General features: G+C 34.4%; 1 long non-coding RNA gene across 1 annotated transcript; it reads right to left on the reverse strand.

The window, feature by feature from the left end:
• Positions 1-77: 77 nt before the first annotated feature.
• Positions 78-19,118, reverse strand: LOC106148759. The gene is made up of 3 exons (XR_001234430.1): positions 19,079-19,118; positions 13,890-13,955; positions 78-150 (listed from the first exon to the last, which is right to left on the reverse strand). It is a non-coding gene; the product is annotated as an uncharacterized LOC106148759 (long non-coding RNA).
• Positions 19,119-23,099: the final 3,981 nt, after the last annotated feature.

The following is a 23,099-nucleotide window of genomic DNA, read 5'->3' on the forward strand; positions in this document are numbered from 1 at the left end:
TGCTTAATTCCCCTAAAGATGGGGGGAAAACAACAAATAAAGCAAAATAATATGAGGAAAAAACTAGATTTACCTAGGAAAACACAGTATATTCTTTGAGAACATTTGGGAGGAGTTCCTGGTGGTTGTGCTGTATCAGGAATTGGTGAGCTAGAAAAAAATTAGAGAAATGAATAGCTGGGTGAGCTACATTAACTTTGATGAATTACTATTTAAAGTAAAACTGTTACAGTTTAAGAAGATCTCTAAAGATGAGAATGAATGAATCACTAATAAGCAAAATCAATACATCAAGAAGTTAAGATAGCAAAATTAACACATCAAGAAGATAAGATAGCCAGGCATGGTGGTGCATGCCTGCAATCCTAGCACTTGGGAGGCTGAGGCAGGAGGATCCTTGTGAGTTTGAGACCAGCCTGGGCTACAAAGTAAGCTCAAGGCCAGCCTGAACTGCACAGAGACCCTGTCTCAAAAAGCCAAAAAAAAAAAAAACAAAAAACAAAAACGAAGTTAAGATAACATCGAAGGCCCAGAAGATCTGCAAGGAAAAATTAGCATGTTTAATGTAGTGGATATACCAGGGCATGCTCACACACACACACGTATGCTCCTTCATTCCAACAGAGGATACATATTTCATTTAAGTTCACACAATAATAAGATAATTTATTTTCTAAATGAATATAAAATATTATTTAAAGCAAATATCTTCATGTCTTCTCTTCATCTAAACATTTTAAAATCACTTGTTTCCTCAGGGAAAAATCTCCATCATTATATATTATAATAATATACATGATGTACTTCATGACATAATACACGACTATGTCTAAAAGGTTTACTCTTTTTTAGTTATATTATTGGATGCTGTGGACATTTGACTTCTTGCATATAACATGTTTTCTAAGATTTTGTTACTATACATTCACTGTCTGATCTTTCTGGAAAATTCTATCCTCAGAGGTGTAATACATTCTCAATACCTGTTTAACCTTTAAAGTTCTGCATGCAAACTATTCCACAGAAAGGTATTCTTAGTTAAATATCCTGGTTAAATAGCCTTAAAATATATCCCAGAAAATTCCTCTTTAATTCATTTATTACATATGCACCTCAATTACTTTATTTATTTATTTGATACTAGATATTGAACTCAGGACCTTGTGCTTGTCAGGAAGACACTGTGCCACTGAGCTATATCCCCCATCTCTCAATTACTTTAATGCTGTTTACTTTTTCCTGCTTGAAAGGTAATGTTTAATATCATATTTTTAATGTCATATTCTTTAAATTTTAATATTACATTTTTAAAACCATCATTTTCCTAACACATTAAATAGCAAGTAATAGACCTTCAAAAGGTGTTAAAATAACAAGTAAGGAATCATCTCAGTGTTACATAAAGTACATAATACACAAATGCAAATATTAGCATTTCTAAAGTTTATATTCATAAATGTATTATGTAACTATTTTGCTCTTCTACCCAACCCAACTGTATCTTTTCAGAAAATACCCTACTCTCGACCTCCCCCTACATCTCATCACCAATACTATTTCTTTCCTGTGATCTCTACTCCCTTATCAGCATCTATGCTGCAAGTATGAACAGGATCTATTTTTTCCTGCAGTTATTTTCAAACCCATCTATATTTACTAAATTGTTCAAAGAAATTGAAAGGATGGTATTCATTATTTCCCACACTGGAGCTCATGTTCACCGATTATTTGCAGATCACAAACTGAATGAGTGCAGATGGTAGTTCAAAACTCAACGCAGGTGATCCAAATAGCCAACAGACCATTTGGCACATATGCCAATTTTAATTTGTTAAAGGAATTATTACATAAAATATTCCCTACAAGAAATGTCATCATCATACACTGAAAATATGTACTAAAAATAAAATAAAAATTGAAAAAATAGAACTAAAATTAAAGTAATTTAAAGTAGAGTAAAATTATTAAAACAATGAATTATGCAAGCATTTATAGCTGCATTGGTATAACGCGTCTTCTTCTAAGACCACATGTAGACTTAACCAGTAGTCGCTCTCCCATCTGCTAGATGAGCACCTATGACATCTCACACCTAAGGCCCACTGAAATGTTTATATTCAGTACACCACTGATTCTGCTCTCCTTTTGATCCAATTGTATTACTAACTCTGAACTGGAGAATTAGCCTGGCATATAGAAAAGTTGCTATCATTATACTGGGGAATACAAATTCCAACTTCTTGGTTATATAAATATGTCATGTCTTCAAAATGATACAAATATCAAACGTTCATACCACAAAGTAATGAGTATACACATACACACACACACATATATATATATATATCATATTTGTGAAGATAAACAAATTATAACCCACTTGTGAAGAAAACATATTCCACTGCTGATAAATACCATGATCTCAGTTAGGTAAAGAATCACTGTGACTATTCTTCCATGCAACACTCTTTGGTCCATTCTTTGCCTGTGTCTATTTTGTATTATTTATATCTGGCTCATATAAATGTATCACATTTCTTTCACGAATTCCTTAATACTCAATACTCCAATTCCCCAATACCCCTAATCAAGAAAGCAACAAAGTTTAATAATAAGTAAATAAGAGCCAGTATTGAAAATATTGTAAACTTTGAAAGTAAATAAAATCTAGTAAAATTGTGAGTGCATGTGGAAATAGAAGTTAGAGGAAAAAATACAAGAAATTAAGAAAAGTTTTATAAAGTAAAGAATCATTTTAATGAGTTAGAAACCTTACTCAGCAGGCTAAATATCTCTGGAAGTAATTTATTTTCGCCTAAAGACATTTTGATTTATAATAATCTATTTAGCATAACCTTAGCATATCCCATGAGGAGTCATTACAGAGTTTACTAGAACCATTAAGTTCGCACCTACTGATTTGCTTCTCTTAGTACCTGTCTGCTCATTCTTCTGAGGACTAAAGCACGGGCCAAATAAAATACATATAAATTCTGTTATAAGATGGCAACAGTCACAAATCCATTGACTATGTTCTACATTATTTTACCTTCATATAAATTTTAGGCAGTTTTTCCTCTTTCACAATTATAAGTAAGAGTTGCCTTTCTGTATGTGTATATCAGGATTAATGTGCCCTTTTAAACAGGAATAACAAGCACAAGAACATAGAAAACATGGAAGATTATTATTACAAAATCAATGTACATGTAGCCACAATGACAAAATATAGTACAGAATATTGATTTCTTTATTTCACAAATTAAGATTTTGGACTTATTTCAAGAACAGCAATATTTGATTACTATCAACTTTTTCATGGCCATTATAACTCATTGGATTCCTGCTTTATCAGATACCTACACAAATGACTTATCCAAAAATTTTTGTCAATGTAACAGACTAAAAGGCTAGTTCTTAATACTGCTGAATCTTCTCAAACTTCTCATTCAGGTAGTAAGAAAAATTAAATGGTGATTTTGATTTTTTTTTGAGCCACTCGTCCATTGAACATGAATTTCTTGTGACTGTGCAGTTTCTTCCTGATGCTTTTCCTTTGGTTTTGTGTATTTATCAGTGCAAGCAATGTCTTTTTTTTACTAAAGCATATTACTAACTGATTCATTCATATTAACATATTTTTAAATCTTAAGCAATTATTTAATATGCATATGAACAAATAATATGCATATATCGCAAATTTAGAAGTTGAGCACCTTTTCTAAAGTTTCCTGAAAGGAACCTGTTATGGTTTATGTCTGTGTGTCCCCCCAAAGCTTCCTGCGGCCCTGGGGCAGGCTATTAGAGTTTGAATATGGGTGTGAGAGCTGCACCCTCCTGGGAGTGGATAGTTTGCATATGAAAGGGACAGGAAAAGAGTGCCTGGGGCATTCCTCCCCTATTCTGCCCTGGTGAGTGCTTGTGGGTTAGCTGTGTGCTGCTGCCCTGAGATGCAGTTCTCTGCAATGTGCCACTCTGCCTTGTAATCTGCCAAGTACGGATTGAAACTTCCATGAACTATAAGCGAAATAAACCTTTCCTTCCTTAATTTTGGGCATCAGGTATTTTGTCCCAGCAGTGAGAAAAAAGTAACCAAGAAAGAACCTAAAGTTCATGACAAAGTTAATCTAGCTCCTGCTGATTAGTGTGATTCTTAATGATTGAAGAGTAAGTAGGTACAATTGGTAAAATTTTGATGCAAATGACTGCGAGTGACATTGATTTTGCAGGAAACATATTTGCGGGAGGACATTTGGAAAGAGGCCGTGGGAATGAAACTATTAAAACTATGCTGTTCCTTGTGAAACTGAGACAATTGGCTGGATGTTTTATTTTTCACCTATTTTATGTTTCTCTGCATTTGGAGTTCGAAGCCTGGTTTTCAAGCCTTCCTTGAGTATTGTTGAAAGGATTATGTATGCTAATCTAATTTGTACATGGGCAGTGGTGATTGGTCTTCTGGTCTGCTCCATTAGAATTAGACACATGACCTTGTAAGCTCCTGAGGGCCTACCTTTCAGGTACTTAAAAACATTGGGTCCAGAAAGAAGTTCTTTCCGCACTTCTTACTTTTCTCTCATTTTGTCCTCTGTCCACTAAGAGAAAACTTCTGAAAACTTCTTATTAAGCACTTTTTTGCTTCCAAAATTACATCCTATAGAGTTTTCTGAAAACCACGTAATGTATATTTGATCAAATTTTATGTCATAAGTCAATGCAACTTCTATGTAAAGAGAACTCTAAATATTTGACTGATTCCAATTTTTGGAACTCAATTGTTTCTTGAATATAATCTCAGGGAGTCAGAGTTATAATTATCATAATGAGACAAAATACCCTTGTTAGAAATAAGAATATCTGGTACACCTGAAAACGTCTACTTAATATTCAATTCAACTATGTAATATTTGAAAAGTACCCTGCAAAGAATAGAAAAGTTGATAGGCAGTGACAATTTTTTTTTTTTGCTTTCTAGGTTCACAGGATAGAAAGTAATTTATTGCAGAATGACAGCTAGTGGATTCTCCAGGGTGAAAAGATAGCCACCCCCTGATGGTTTTCAAGAACTCATTAGGAAGACAAGGTGACAGGTGATGCCTTCTTATTATTAGGGAAAGCAGTTAATGAAAGTTCATCTGTAGGAAAAATGAAACTCCTCTGAGTCTGTCCATCTTGCATTTGGATCAGCTAAAATCATGAAGCCATATTTGCATCATTATAGTTTGAACAATCATAATATTGTACATGAGATGGAATTTTGTTTTGACTAAATGCATCTTGGGTTTGCATCAAACAGCAGCAGAAATGCACTTATGTATGCTGATAATGCAAAAATCCTAATATTATATATGCACTCTCCTTGCTTCCTTTATAGCATCGTGGATGGTAAGGACAGCATACGTGAAAATAGTAAATCACTTTCTCATGTATTTCAAAAGCCAAGGCTTCAAATTCAGAGACACTCTTATTATATCTACTATTGTTTATAATACAGGACAATAAACACTGTGATAAAAAGAAGGAAAGAAATGGAATAATTTTATAATTGGAAATCCCAAAGAAGAGCTTCTTATCCCCTAGAGTTTGATATTCAAAATGTGGTTTGAGGTAGCTGTATCAGCCCTGCCTGCGACCTTATTAAAAATGTAAAATGCACTTTGTCAAGAAGCACCCCTCTTGATAAAAAATAAGCACACTGAGAAAGCAGGAATTAATGAAATAGATGAGCCTGAGGGAGATGGGGAGCAGAAAATGACTTTTATGCCTCTGTTCTAGACATTGCCTTAAGCCCATTCTATTCCTGGCCTTCAATGTAAAGCATAAGGTATACTGCATGCCTATCTCAAAATAGGGCTCCTTTTCAGGGGATGTCTCTAAAGTCCTGCTGAAATTTGTTTCCCTGGTAGGACTTATTGGGGGAGATAACAAAATTTAGCAGTAGCTCATGTGTCCCCCACATCCTACCCTGGCCTAATGTTTCTTTACTTATTTCATTACTTCTTCCTTTCTAGCCCTGCCAAAAAATGTTTCAGAGATTTTAGACTTAGCCTGTAGCTATTTTTTGAACTTTTTCTTGAGTATCTCTTGCAGTTTTCCACATTCTCAGTTTTTCTTATCATGTCATCTTTGAAAGCTGATCACAGAGATGTCTTCCTATGAGGTACACTTCTACATCCATGACTAACATTTCAGATAAATGCCTGCATTAATTAGCATCCCTGATTACTCTAGTTTTACTTCTGAGATGAACACTTGTATCACTAGTATTGCTAGATAGCTAGCTCATTTCTTATTAGAATCAGAAGTTTAATTCTCAATCTTGCTCTTCTTTAGTCTATTCTGTATGAACAGGTTTACGTAAAAGAAAAATTACATTGAAGGTCATTTTAAGAAAAGTAGTACAATATAATAAGTTAATACTTGATGCACTATTTTTCTTCATGCTCATCCCAACAAGTCTAATTTTGATTCTAATAGCTCATTTCTAGACTAATTTAACAAAAATCTAGTTATTTCTTTTAATTTTATTCATCATATTTACTAAGTATAATTTTCACAAATATTTACTCTCCCTTGTAACTAAACAGTTAAATATATATTTCTTGTGCATCGCATGTCTCAATACTATACCTATTTTTAAAGCATTTTAGTAATAGTCATTGCAATAACCTGGATAATACGTTGAGTAGTATTAACAAGACCTACTCTAGATTTCCTTCATAGATTATTTGGCAAGTGCTGAATGTGAAAAGATTTCTTTACAGAGTAGTAGGCCTCACATTTTCAGAGATGTTGTAAGTGGGTAAGACAAATTAAGTAGGTAAACAGACAAATTTCATATCTATATGGCCTAAGATTCAAATAGTTTTCCTCATTATTAATAGTTGGCTTTACTATGGAACATTTGTTATAATCAATGGACAAGAATTGACATGCTATTACTAAAGTCCAAAAGTTTTAGTATATGAGTGCATCAGTCAGTGCTTACTAGACAAAGAGATTTAATGCAAGATATACAAATACATTCAGATTCACAAAATAGGCTTACAGTGGCTGCCCACAGAGTCAGGTGTGAAGATTAATTAATTAATCAGTTAACTATTGTGATAATTTTCCCAAGTTGAAGGTGCAGATAGAGCGCCTGCAAAGCAACAGAAGCAGCCTTCTTCTTTGATTCCCTTTTATTCTATTCAGGTGACAAGCTTATTGGTTGGTGCCACCCACACCCAGAGTGGGTCTTCTGCCTTCAGTAAATCCCTTTAGCTTCACCCAGGTCTGTGCTGATCTAATCTAGTTGGGTATTTCTTACTCAAGTAGAGATTAATCAGTTAACTATCATGATAGTTTTTCTAAGTCTATGAGGTTGAATTAAACATATCATGCACACATTTAACAGTACCAGAGAAAATTGATTCAACTGATATATAAATACCCCTTGTACCTATTCATCCTTTTCCTTATCCCCTGGCATCTACTGATATATCTGCTGTCTCTACCATTTTCTTTTATCAATATGTCATAAGGTTGGAAACATGGAGTATGTAGACTTTCCAGACTGCCTCCTCTCACTCATTAATATGCATTTAAAGCTTCTTTATATATTTGGTGGTTTAATATGTTATTCACTTTCATGACAAGATGTACTGCACTTTATATATCCATTAGAATCAGAAGTTTAATTCTAAGTCTTGCTCTTCTTTAGTCTATTCTATGTGAACAGGTTTAGGTAAAAGAAAATTACATTGAAGGTCATTTTAAGAAAAGTAGTACAATATAATCAGTTAATATATGATGTATTATTTTTCTTCATGCTCATCCCAACAAGTCTAATTTTGATTCTAATAGCTCATTTCTAGGCTAATTTAACAAATCTCTAGTTATTTCTTTTAATTTTAATTCGTCATATTTACTAAGTATAATTTTGACAAATATTTACCCTCCCTTGTCACTACACAATTAAATATATATTTCTTATGCATCTCATGTCTCAATATTATGCCTATTTTTAAAGCATTTTAGTAATAGCCATTGCAGTAACCTGGATAATACATCGATGTACTGCACTTTATATATCCATTAATCTCTGCAAGTTCATCTTTATTGCTTTCAAGTTTGTGCAGTTATGAATGAAACTACTATAAACATTTTGTGAATAGGAATGTGATTCCAGGATCTTATGGTTGGACTATGGCTGGGATTGGAAAAAACTGCCAAACACTCATACACAGTGGCAGTTCAACAGCACTAAATGAGAGTTTGTGTTGCTCCAAATCCTCAACAACATACACCGTAGTCCTTGCTTTGAATTTTAATGGAAAATTCTAATTCTAATAAATAATGTGATGATGTATTGAGAGACACTGGGAAATTGCTAAAGCATAATTCTGAGTGTGTCTATGAGGTATTGCCAGAAAAAACTGGCTTGTGGGTCAACAAATTGAGTAGGGAAGATCCACACTGAATGCAGAGGCATCCTCTCTAGGCTCTTGATATTACAAAAAGTAGAAGGGAAAATTCACACACGTGAATCCTTAGCCCTTCCAGAGAGGGTGTGCTTTCTTCTTCTCCAATCAGCTGAACACATTTGACTCCCAATGCTTCAACTGAGACTGTTTGCCTGATCTCCTTGTTCTGAGGCTTCATGCTGGTTGTACTAAGCAACTGCTGGTTTTCCTCTTGTCCATCCAGCAGATAACTATCTTGGGACTATTAAGCCTCTCTGATTATGTGAGCCAATCTCACTAATGTCTTATAACTAATTATATACATATATATATATAATTGTATAAAATTTTCAGAGGACTGAATATATATTCTACTCCAATTGTTTAATTTTTAATTCTCCAATGACATATTTTTGATCAATTTTTCACATGTTGTTTTTCATTTGTATGTCTTGTTTGATGAAGTGTCTGTCCAAATTTTTACCTAATTGTAATTGAAAAGTTTATGTTTTAATCATTGATTTTTATGGATTCTTAGTAACTTGGATACAAGTCCTTAACAAGATATTTACATATATTTTCTACCAAATTTTGTCTGATTTTCTTAACTGTAACATTTCCCAAAAAAAATTTCTTTTAAATTTTAGTGAAGTCTAAAGTGTCAAGTCCTTTTTTTTCTTAGCATTGATTCTAAAACTCTTTGCCAACTCCAAGTCACTTAGATTTTCTCTTATGTTGTGCTTTAAAGTTTTAGATGTTTGCATGTTACATTTTGGTCTGTCATCCAGTTGAAGTTCATGCTTGTAAAGGCATAAACTCAGTATATCCACAAATACATTTTCCCCATGTAGATATTTTCCTTCCAAAAACAAGCTACTGAAAACTCTGTCCATGTTGCATTGAATTGCCTTCTTTTCTTTGTCAAATAATACTGGCCTATATTTGTATGAGTGTATTTCTCAGCTGTTTCCTTTGATCCATTGACTCATTTATCTATTCTTTTGCCAGTATAACACAGTCTTGATTACTGTACCTTTGAAATACATTTTCAAGGTTAATAGTACCAATTTTCCAGAGCTATTCTTCAAAAAGAAAATCCAAGGGAAATACTTGCATTTAGAGGCAAAAAGACAAGAACTGTAGCTGATTTCTGCTTAGAAACCATGCAAACAAGAAGAAAATGGAATGATAATTTGGAAGTGTTGAGAGAAAACTCCCAATAACATAAAATTTTCTATGAAAAATTATCCTTTAAACTCATAAGAAAACTAAAGATTTTGTGAGACAATTGAAAGGTAATTGAATTTGTTACTAACAGATTTGCCTTGAAAGAAATGTTTTTAACATTTTAACAGTAACTCTAATTAGAAGGAAAACTAGCTTTTTGTTTCCAATTCTCATTGTAAATATTGAAAAAGGGAGTTAGAAATGTTTGTAGTACGTCCTGAATAGTGGGCTGCCTTGAAATTTCTGACTAATTATTCTGCCACTCTTAAATTTAGCCTCACAGAACGTGTTATTACATGGGCAAAATGTAGATAGTTCTTTGCTAACATTCATGGTCATTTTTCCAGTCCACAACAGTGTCATCTCCATCTGAAACCTCATTAAGACTGACTTCCTTGTCTTCGTTCCCCTCAGCAATCTGATCTTCTGAGCCCACAGAATCGCCCACTGCGCTCTATTTAGGTTTAAATGTCTCTAGCATGCATGTCTGAACCTTTCCAAATCCCTCTTGAAACACATTTCTAAAAGCTTCTGAGTCACATTTTCAGATATAGTTATGGCAATTACCTTCTCCCCATACCAATTTTCTGCATTAGTCACCTTCCTGATGCCAGGGAAGAATACCTGACAAAAAGAAAGAAAGGTTTATTTTATCTCTTCTTGGAATTTCATGCTCAGCAGGTTCCAGGCGAATCCCCTGTTGTACAGAAGAAAGCTGTTCACTTCTTGGCACGTAGACCCCAGAGAGAGAAAGGAAAAGCGACTCAGAAGAGAAAAACTGCAAAGCCACCCTCCTGTTGATCCATTCCTTCCAGCTAGGACCTACAGTCTAACAGCCCATTCTGCTACAAATTCATCAGCAAAGGGTTAATCAGCTGAGGAGATTAGCTCTCTCCTGTTAACTGTTATGGTTTGTGTCTGCATGTCCCTGCAAATTCTCATGCAATCATGGGGCAGGCTTCTAGATTTTTGATTGATCCATAGTCCAGTGCTGGGACTATGGTGTGAATGCTACACCTGCCCCTGGGGCAAGTAGTTTGCATACAGCATAAAGGAAGGAAAGAGACTTGGTCTCTGCCACTCCTCCCATTTTGCTCTTGTTACTTTTGCTGTCTTCCACCGCCATGAACTGTAGCCCTCTGCCATGTGCTACCCTGCCTTGGAACCAGCCAAGTATGGACTGAAATCTCCATGGACTGTGAGCTAAATAAACCATTCCTTCCTTAATTCTGGGTGTCAGATATTTTGTCTCAGCAACAAGAGAACGGTAACCAAGGCATTAACCAACTGCCTCTCTAGTGCCCATCTCTAAACATTGTCAGCCTCAATACATAACTATTTGGGGAGCATTTTATGTTTAAATTACCAAACAGAATCTGGATCTAAATGTTACCTGAGGCATATATTTATACACCAATACATTGACTCATATACTCAGGAATTATGCATTTGTATATTCTGTGTATAAATACCTCAACATATAAAAATTTAAAAATTTAAAATAAAGAAAAAATATTACAGAGTTCTATTAATTGACTTATTGGTTTTTTTCTTTTCTTAAAGTGTATAGTCTATGAATCCAAATATATATTATCCTTTCTATTTTAATCTTAATTCCCAGAATGAGTTCTAATAAAACATAATATTATATCTTATGAATCCAAATGCAACTACTAAATCTGATGAGTAAATATAGGTAAAGTTAGGGCTTATTACATATTTTTAACTTAAAAATATGATTCCACATTTTATGTGGATGTGTTGTGTATAATACATAGGAAGTATTCAAAAATAATTTTCAGTTGTTATAATATTTTATAAAGTATTATTTATGACTGTATTAGTTTTCTTCATAGGTACTTGCTTTCTTGTACTTAATTTAATCTCTATGTTCTCTATTTTTATTTTACCATAGTTTTAATATACTAGATGGTCTCAAATAATTGTCTAATAAGAACTTACTATTGAAAAGTAAATTAAAATATTTGCCTCCTTTTTCCTCAGATTTTTACTCCAGTGTAGATCTCCTTACACCCAGAATCTAGGACTGAATTTAGAAAAATAAGAAATCACTATAGCAAGTGAACAAACATAATGGCACTCAGACATACATATATAGCAAGATAAACATTCTGCTACAGTGAATTATAATTTTACAAAAAGGTAATGTGCTGTTAACATTCAGCACACTGGTGTTATGTTTTTAGGTTAGTTGTAAAAATAGTCACACTGTCTTTGAAAAATGAAGTATAGATACCATGTCATTGGAACATTTAACATAGTTTGAAAGCTCTTCTTATGGAAAGAGAATAGTATTTGGAGAGACTTCGTTTGAAATCAAGATAATCTCATATTAAGGACGTGACTTTATATGAACCTTTGAAAACTTCTATACTAGCAAACAAGGTGAAAAGTGAAGTCTTGGTCAATAAATTAGGGTTATGTTTAACAGGAAACTTCTTTACACATTGCCTGAGATTTTTTCTCAATAATTTAGGAAAATATTTCAAATAATTAAATATACCATGTGTTAAAAACAGTGGATTTTCCTTATCTTATTAGGACCAATTGCCTAAAAAGGTGTCATATTTTCCTCAAGTTTTAATTTTTTAACAAAAGTGGGCATCATTATTCTTTTAGTAAATGTAATATTTAGAACAACTGAGATGCCTACATAAAATATTTAGCAAATAATAATGTACCACCCAACTTTGTTAATGCATTCAATTGACTTTTCATATTGAAGTTCTTAGAAGTGACTGCCAAAGAAAATAATATGCTTGTCAACCAGAAATCACATATATTCTTAATTAGTCTAAGCGTCTCAGTGTATATATTTTAGAACCATAGCTTAGCAAGTGTAATGATTTAAACAGTGGGAAGAGTGTTGGACCATTTGGGACTTGATTCTGGTAGACCATGCATACTCAGTGTGTGCTCCTCTACCCATTTATCCAATGCCTTCCCTTTCCCTTTTCACTGTGCCTTTCTTTATATGGTGAAGGAAATATTTCTCAGTCAAAATATGAAGTAAACAACATGAAGCTCCAGAAAAAGTGCTCTGATATCTACAGCATGCTGAAAAGCTAAAACACAATCTTGGATGTTTATAAGAGGATTTAATGAAAGCTTTCTTTGTATTCATGACAGCCTACACTCAATAATTTTATTGTTATAAGAGGTTTGCAATATCCAAATCATCACACCTTTTCCTTCCCTCTTGTTTCCTTCCTTCTACCTTCCTTCCTTCCTTCCTTCCATCCTTCCTTCCTTCTTTCCTTCTGTCCTTCCATCCTTCCTTCCTTCCTACCTTCCTACGTTCCTTCCATCCTTCCTTCCTCCTTGCCTTCCCTCCTTCCTTGTGGCCCCTTCCGCTGCTTCCTTCTTCCCAACCATACTTCCTTTCTTTCACCCATCCTTCCTTTCCCTTTCCTCTCTTTTTTTCCTTTCCTCTCTCTCTTCCTTTCTTCTCCCCTTACTTCTGCTATTCTTCATTCTCCTCATTCTCCTTTCTATTTTATTGCTTTATATTTCATCCTTCTTTTGACGAAAGACATGAGAAGAAATGGCAAGATCTCTAACATAGGATATTTCTCATAATAAAAGCAAAGAGTACTCCAAGCAATCAATTCACACTTAGAAATATTCTATTAGGGCAGTAATTAGAGGCAATGGACTTCAGTTATGTTCAAAGTCTTCCAAATTAGCAATAAAAAATACAACTTTGCTGGCATTTTAATGACAGCATCAATACTTAACAATGCCAGGTCACCTGGCTGAGGAAGAAAACAATGGCTAAACTGTGGTGAAAATAAATCACTTCTCTAATGTGTGTGTATGTTTATGCCACCTGTACTTTATCCTAAAATTGAAAATTATACATGTTATATTGCTTTGCACTGATAAAGTACCTGGAATTAAGTAAATTTTGAGACACAATAGTCTTGGAAAACAGATTTGTGCATGTTCTTTTTAGATTATTGTTTTGAAAACCAAGAATATTTGCAAATTAAAACATTTAGTATTATGTGTTAACTTCATCTGGGGAGTCTGGTATACTGAAGTGTATGGTTTCCTGATGGTCTGGATCTTTCCAGTTACAGCATAAGCCTTAAGATGTTATTTAATATTTTGACAATTGATCTGCGCCTTAATCAACTTGAAGTAAACAAAATACCATGAACTATGGAGGTTAAATAACCAGCATTTATGACTTACCATTTTGTAGGCTGAGAAGCACAAGATAAAAGCAGCAGCAACATATTTCTTTGCAAAGTCTTCTCCCTGCACGGCAGATACACTATATGTAAATTCACTGATCATCTGAATGGAAAATGAGAAAAAACAACTTCTGTCCACAATATTATGAAGGTACTACTTGCATCATGGAAGGCCCGATCACGACCTCATCTAAAGCAACTCTCAAAGGTCCCAACTTCAAAATACCGTCACATGGAGTGTAGGTAGGTCCTCATCATAAATCTTGGGGTAAGGGTGTATACAAATATTCAGTTTATAAAAACTGCATTGTTGCACTTTAAGATTAGACAGTAAAAGCCATGCAAACTACTTATGGGCTTGTCATCAATAAATATCCTGAAGCTTTCTATTTGTGGTGATAAAACATTTTTCTTGAGCTGGGTGTGGTGGTGCATGCCTGTAATCCCAGGACTAAAGTGGAAGGATTGCCAAGAGTTCCAGGCCAGCTTAGGTTACACAGTGAGTTCAAGACCAGCCTGAAGTAGAGTGAAATGCTGTCTTAAAAATAGTTCCTGACTAGAGACTTTTACAACATATAATGCAAGTAAAATATTCTTAGCAAAATTTTGAATGCAATAAATTACATGAAAATCCCTCTCCATCTCCATGTCTATCCATGTTGATAAACTGAAAAAAAAAAGAATTGTGTGAACACAAAAAGTAGATATGAATCATCGGAAAAATTTGTTCGCAATCTCAACTTTTCTATGAATTTACTGTTTCTCGGTTTCACAGTCATCATCAACGTATATTAAAATACAATAATTAGTTTTTATTAGTGGGGAAATATATCTCAACACCCTCGTGGATGCCTGAAATCACAGATAGTACTACATCCTATATACTCACCAACCTTTTTCTCATGCCTACCTGCTTATGGTAAAGTTCAATTTATTATTAGTCACAGGAAGAAATTAACAGTAAAAAATAGAATAATTTGAAATTATACTGTAATAAATACACTTTATGGAAATATAGTCTGTCTTTCTGAAAATAGATCACTGTGCTGTATTTATTGTTTTTTAAAGATAGGAGATGATGCAATGTTTTTGTGATGAGATAAATTGATGAAAATGGTAAAGGAATTGATGTAACAATCAGCCATGATTCAGCATGAGTGAGAAAGAGGACCGTGGAGCCATGCTGAGACTGGTGGACCTTGGGTAACTGAAGCTGTACAAGGTAACACCTTAGATAAGGGGGAATCACTATAGGAGGAACTGCATACATATTTCCCCACTGAAATGAGCACCAAATTAAGCTTTCTCCTTAGATCGTGCTTTAGAGAAATTTCAGAGACGTAGCTTTTTTTGAGATTTTTAGTTACCATAACTGTAAGATATGGGTAAAAAGTTGTCCTATTAAACCTGCATCTGCCTTGCATCCAGAACATGATCTCTGAGTGATCTTACATCTTTGCCTGGCTATAGTCTTCCCCATGGCCTTCTCAAGACAAAATCAGTGCCTTCATTTTTTTCTAACTTTACAAGACCCTGAATCTTCTGTGAAACTCTATGCTTGTGTTGCCTGAAGCTTGGAAGAGAATCTGATGATTCTTACTCCCTGTTCATGCCCTGATACTGTCTTTTTTTTTGCCCCAAGCACTTCTATGAAGCTGAATACACTGCAGCTCTCCCCTATCCTGTCTGCTACACACACAAGCTATGAGTGACTGCTCACCACATTTTGGCTGCACTGGAAGGACTTTCTGTGGGCAAGGCTAGGAGTGGTTCATATTCCTCTTCCTCCCTTGGTCTTTGCTCTGCTTCTCTCTGTCATTCCATTAACTGATTCTGCTCTGTAATGACTTGTGGAAATCCACCTGTGTGATTCTTCTTGAAAGAGGACTGATTGTCTCCATTTTAGCTGAACCTGACCCTATTTCCATGTATTGATATGTACGGAGCTTGCTAGGAATTTTCCTTATCCCTTCAATTGACTTTAAGCAATGTAGAGGTGCTGATGGTAGTCTTTGAAGATGGCAGGCAGTGTTTCCCCAGAGGCCCTGTGGCTTCCTTGTGTGATCCAGGATGAAGCGGGATGTGTGAGCCAATGCTCCATGCTGTCAGTTGGGAAGGAGCCTCGAGATAGAGCCTATGACTTCCTGGGTATTGAAAGATTACACATCAGAGCTGAAACACTGAGCCCAAAGCATTAGATACTATCTCAGTTGTGTTATGCAGATTACTCTTTCTGTATATCCTTCTCTCTGCATATTGCAGAGGGGGTTTCAGGCCTCCTACCTAGCCTAGTTCACAGCACTCACCTACTTCCCACCATTCTCACAGTCACTCTCCTCAAGCCACTCTCTTCTTCATGAATTAATATAACCTCCTTGTCCTCGATGAAGACTGTGACGGGCTCTCTGTAATGCCTCTGACTAAGGACTGAAAGCGCTACAAACTGTGAGACAAAATACATCTTTCCTGTTTTAGGTTGTCCCAGCAACAAGAAAGTAACTAAGACAACACCTGTTACAATTTAGATCCAAAATGTCACCCCAAAGACTCATGAGTTTGAAATGTTACTAGATAGTGGGGTTTCTGTAGTCATTATTGGGTTCAACCAGTGATGAGCTCAGTAGCCCAGTGTGCTGTTATGAGTGATGAGATCAGTAGACCAGTGGGCCTGGTTGAACACGGGGCACTGCAAGTGTGACCTAGAGACGGGTAAGCGTGTCCTGACTCCTCCCTTTCTCTCTCTGACTCCTGACTGGTGTGAGTGGAACAGCTCCCCCAGGGCTTTCCATCACTCTCTCTCTATCTGCCTTGGGCTCAGCTGCCTATGGACTGAAACTATGAGTGACAGAAAATCTCCCCTTCCTTAAGATGTTGACGGTTTCATCCCAGAGATGGGAAAATGACTGACAGCCATAGACTGACTCATCTCTAAAACGTTCTTCATGCTATTAATTCTTCTCACGAAGAACTCAAATTACACTGTTGGTTTAGTTAAAATCTCAATATTTGACTTCTTTCCAAAACTTAATATGGGTCCATTTTTAGCTGTCTCCTGCTAACAGATGTGTGTGTGTGTGTGCGTGTGCGTGTGTGTGTGTGTGTGTGTGTGTGCAATTAATCACATGTGTTTCTATTTTGGTCTTAAAATTCTCAGTCCTCTGCTACTCAGACATAAAATAAGTGATTGAGATCAAGAAGCAATAATAACTGTAATATATTAAGATAATCATATGACATTTAATAAAAAATTGATGTCATTTTCAAGGCATAAAACAATAAGAAGGGTTAAGAAAATAATCTAACAAATATGCAAATAAAGCCAAAATTGCTAAAACCCAAGCTATGCCTTTACCTTGATAGGTCTCACTCCAGTTCTCTCAGATCATATAGAATACCTGGGATGTGAACAAGTTATTGCCTTTAAGTTGAGAAGAAGAAAAGAAGAGAAGAGAGGAGAGGGGAAAGGAGCAGAACAGAGGAAAGTGTAATTTGGAATGGGAAGTAAGGGAGGAGAGGAGAAGGGAAGAGAAAAGGAGATCTTTAAGAGAAGAGCAAAGAATGGAGTGAAAAAGCAGGAAAAAATAGTTTAGAAAGAGATACACCTTTTAAAAAAGCTTTTAAGAATTTTAGTATGCTATTGCCCATTGCAAATACCAAAAGAATCAGGTCTAGTTTATCCTGAAAACCACTTGTCTTTGGCCAAACTAGAAACAAATATTGACACACACTGATAGAAAGAAATGATGAAACAAAAGAAATTTACATTACTTTAAGTTTTCATTGAGTTTGAATCAAACAGAAGGACTTAGATTTTTATTTTAAATCAAAGTAAGTTTTAATAAGAAATGCCCCAAAATTAGTAGAGAAATGTATAAAACATTTCTGTTAATTTGCAGCATGAGATTTGTTTATAAGGTTAGATTCTTAGATTCAAGTTAGAAAATATAATCAAGTAAGTAAATAATATTGATGCTCACTTAATTGATTTACTTATATTAAAATGGAATTTATTAACAAATTATTAGTAGTGGTGGTACAATGTAAAAAGAATGAGAACTCAAATATAATGAGCTAATTAATTATAATAGCAATAAGAGATATGAGTTTCCAATTTATGTTGATTTATTACTGAAATAATAACAGAAACAATTTCAATGACATGTCCTAATAATTTTACAATTTTCCATAAATTTCAGGTTCTGACAAATACAATGTTCCTTCTTTAAATATTAGAATCAATGACATGCTTAGGACAATGTTGATAATGTGAGATGGAAGAGGTATCCAAACTTAGCAGAGGATAGATTAGTATGTGCTATGAATACTACATCTGTGCAGAAATCAAGATTTATGTTAGCATTCTGAAATCATTTGCCACAAGTTATACCAAGGTTAGAAGGTGCCAAGTTCAAGGTTATTGCTCATGTAGTTAACTGGACAAAAATGGATTCAGCTAATATATTAAATATTGATGTTTTACAGCTCACTCTTAACACAGCACTATGCTTCTTTTAAATATACATTATATTTTAATTTTGAAAAATAACACTGCATTTTATCAAATATGTGTGTTAATTTGCTTTGGGAAATGTTTGCATATTAACTATGAATAAAATATGGGCAAAACTGAATGTCACCTATAGCAAAATCTATGCAAAACACCATCATAAAGCTAGCAGCAGGAATTTTCTAAATGGATAAAGATAAATCATGTTAATAAATTATAAAGGCAGAAAACCACATGACAGATTTTCCTTAATGCTCATGACCTCAACTAAATATATTCATTTTAGGACTAAACACTTTACCTGATATCTCCAAAGGATTGTTCCTGACAATGTTTTCTTCTTAAAACAATTTTTGTGACAATTAAAACTCCATTTACACCAAATTCCTAAAGTTCACAGTGCTAAGTATGGTATTCAAATATGACTACTAGCAATAGGTCTTTTTACCTATATTTTTATTTATATTAATATATCTGATTTAACAAACATTTTTTTTTTGTAATTCCTTTTAAAATATAATACTACACTGTCATCTTTTCTTAGTGTCAACAAATATTCCGATGAAAAGCCAGACCAGGACAGACATTACTTCGTGTTGTGCCACATGCAATTCCCAGGGCCGGTTTTCCTGACATGCGCACTCCGGAGGGTTCGGGCATCTCTGAATCTATGGCCTTACCAGCTGTAGCCAACATGGCCTCTCACTTGGGTGAGCTTTGCTCAAACCATACAAATTTCCTGAGTAGATGCTGTGTGTTCCTGACATCTCCAGTTCCTGGGATCTCCACTGTGCCTCCAGGTTCACTCTCCCAGCTTCACACATTTCCTTTTGGGGGGCTTGAGGCAGGGAATGAGACCCTGTCACACATTTCTCCATGGTCTGCCAGGATTTCCTTTGTCATCTCTGTGGAAGCCTCCACGACCACATAACTCTCGCATTCTCCGTGTCTGAAAAACAAGCTCTGCATGGATGATGCCACGGTCATGCACTTTGAGCAGAAAGCAGCCCCCATGTCACCATGCTTGCAGTTAACTCAGACTGCCCAGATGGCTGACCTTGGCAATATACTTCCCTAGGTAGCCCTGAATGAGCAGGCATCTTAGGACTCTCTTCTCAAAAGAAATTATTTACAAATTTGTAACCCTGATACTGCAATAAGTGGTGTCCTGCTGATCTCTTAGATGCCCTTGAGGCATCTTTGTTCTTGTCTCTGTGAAAAGTACTTGATTTCTTTTTATAGTGCTAATCCTTCAACAACCATTTCATCTTGTGCTCCAACTTTTCAAGTGTTTCCTTTCAGGCAAACATGAGAGCATTTCATATCATCATCTGTGACACTGGCTGGTGATTCTTACTGTGGATTCTTACTGGCTATAAGCAGCCTGCAGGACCCACACCACAGCACAAATGCAAGGTTAACATATTTCCTCCATGAGATTAATTAACCCACTGTCTTTTAATTGCATTCTTCCACAAAATCTTAGAACATGAGCAAAATACAATTTTTCTGACAGAAGTTAACATCCAAGGCCTTTAGTCCAACTGCAAATGAAGTCCTTTTTTCCCACTGCAACTTCCTGAGCCTGTCCTTTACAGTCTGTATTCATACCAGCATTCTGATCTTTTGAACTTGGACATTGCCCTATATGAAGCATTGTTTAACACAGGCTAGGGCTTCTCTAGCTGGCATCTCCAAACCTTCCCAAACTCCTCCTTCAAACAAGTTCCAAAAGCTTCCCAATCACCTGATCAGGTAGAGTCTCAGCAACACCTTTGCTGCTTAGTACCAATTTTCTGTACTAGTCATTTTCTTATTGCTCAGAGAAAATACTTATCACTCACATCTTAAAGGACGAGAAATTTATTTTGACTTACAGTTTCAAAGTGTTCAGTTGATGATCAGCAGCCTCCAAGGCACCAGCGACATCACAGAATAGCATGCATGGGAAAAGATGCTCATGTCATGGTGTTCAGGAAGCAGAGAAAAGGCTAATAAACTCATGTATTACCCAGGATAATAAACCATGCCAAGAGATGTCCCCAGCGATATGGCTCTTCCAAAGAAATACTGCCACTGTCCTTTAAAATTTGGGGAGACATTTTAAATCTAAACCACAGCCAATTAAAAAAAAACCTTTTTCATAAGCCAGATTTCGAAAGATCATGAACATGCAAATTAAAAAGGAAAAGAAGTTTGCAAAAGATTATTTTGGTAATTCATGATATTTTTATAGCACTAATGTTTTATGAAATAAATGATATATAAATATCTGAATTCTTTCATTTACATGTATTAAGCATCATTGTGTTTCACAATTACTAAAGGCTTGGGGAATAGAACACCGATAAACATGACTGTCACTTTGGTTCACTTTCCTGAGAAAAAGGGAAAAAACTACAGCTAAATAAGTAAAATTCAGCTTTACAGAGTAAGTAGAACAAGTAATGCTCCATTTAGATGAACCCTAAACTCAGCAATTTGAGGATATGGCCTTGAAGTAGTAAACTGAATAGAAAGTGTTACAGGAACATAAAGTTGTTGTCACAAAGTAACAAACTAGGAAAAAATTGATTAGAGAAGTGATTTGAAGCACAAGTGGTAGACTATGTAGTTCAATTTAAATTGTTTTCTAAATGCACAAAACTATTTTTATACACACCAAATATCAGTATTTCAAGCAACAGTGATAAAAGTGCAGAAAAAAAGAACAAACACTTTGAAAGATTAAATGCCAGGGTAAAGGAACAAGAGGATCCAAGATAGCTCTTAGGTTTTCAGAGAGAACAAAAATAGGTGAGAATGGTTCAACTACTATTTACAAACTTGAGAAATATTAATATGAAGTTATAACTTGTGGAAGTTAAGACCAAATAAGAATTCTATCTTAAGCAGTTAAGTTCACTATGCTGACAATGAACAAATAGAAATATAAAAGATATTTGTATGTATGATTCTATAATTCAAGAAAAATGGGATAAATATATATACATGAAAGGTGTTTTTATATAGATGGCATTTAAGATGAAAAATATTAGACATCTTCTGGGGAAAGGGTATAGATAAGGAGTCAAGGCACAATTAGACCCAGAAAAGTATTCAGTTTAAAGATACAATAAGAAATATATTAGCAAAACATCAAAACCAAATAAGACTTCAGAGATTTAAATAGAATTTTCTGTTGCCTAAAACAAAATAGAAATACAATATGTAAAAGAAACAACAGATCTATTTGGTAACAAAATATTAGCATAAACATAAAATATAAGGAATTATATAATTTTGCTCATATGATATGTAACATTTACTTGACCATTGTGCTGGAAGCTTTATAGAGTTTAGCTCATTAAACTCCATAGCAACACTTCAGGGATTTGAAAATAAGTCAAAAGGACAGAAATATACTGTTCCAAAGTTCACTTACTGGGTAAATAACATGAACTGAAATAGACTAGTTCCATAATGAATAGTATTTCACTGGGTCCCTTGGCAATACTAAAATATGTGTATCATATTGTACACTTCACTAGGAGGAAAAATGCCTTTGAAATCTCAAGCATTGCATGACAGGAATATTTAATGCCACAAGTATAAAATTAAAATCTAACATACAACATTAATAGCTATGGACAAGTTATGAGATTAATCCAAAAGTCTATAAAATATATGAGTTACTCAGTTTCTCTTAATGTAGTATTTTCTTTGAGTATTTAAATTATACTTAAATTTATGGGAATTCCTTTATAATTTCTTACTTAACTGATGTGTTTTAGAAATAGACCAGATGAGAATTTTATTTGCTCAGCAGTTTGTTACTTCACTTATTTAGCTGGTCACACTGATGTTACCATTATATGTTTTTCCTTATGTATCTATATATGCATTGCCTGAAGTAGAAAGGAGGCTCAGAAAATCATGACAAAGAGAAGAATATTTCTTCAAAATTTGACATTCAAATAGCTATAGCTCTCAAGTAGAGTTCGATAGTTGGATCATTCCAACTGATCTCCTCCCAATATTCCAAATACATCCAGCAAAATACCTGATAAGTGTCACAAAGGAGTCTATGCAGGTGTCCAAACTAAAAAATCATGACAATTGTATTTATTTTTTGTTCAAGTTGAGCATTCTGCTCTATTTTTCCCTAGAAATCAAAAAATTATGCGGTTTTTTTGTTTGATAAAATATTTTAATATGCTTTTAAAAATTGTCTTCAAGTGGTAAACAATAATAAGCAATTTTAGTTATCTAAGTCAATGTTGTTATATAAAATAAGCTTGTTCTTGTTTCTATAGACGTAAAATATGATTTGCTGTTCTTGCATGCAACTTTAATATTATGAAGACTTCTTTCTCTCTAATACAAACTATTTTTTTACATTGTTCAATGAAACTTTTTTATACTCAGTGAGCTTAGTACTTTCTGTCCAAAAATAGGTGTAAGATTGGCATTTTTGCTCATGAAATTAAATGTAATACAATATATATTTAAACCTCATTAAGTTAGAATAAAAAATCTAATTTCTAGTTCCAGAAAATACCAAAAAAAAAAAAAAAGTAAGTAATGCCATTTATACAAACTGCCAGATATTCATAAATATACTTCAATATTTTAAAAAATTAATTCAAGGACACATTATAAAAATATTAGGAAAAAATTCAAATAGGATAACATTTTGAAAGCTATCAGGGAATAGGTTAC

This window comes from Chinchilla lanigera, unplaced genomic scaffold (assembly GCF_000276665.1).
Source record: "Chinchilla lanigera isolate Chin_1 unplaced genomic scaffold, ChiLan1.0 scaffold00027, whole genome shotgun sequence".
In the NCBI taxonomy this organism is placed as follows: Eukaryota; Metazoa; Chordata; class Mammalia; order Rodentia; family Chinchillidae; genus Chinchilla; species Chinchilla lanigera.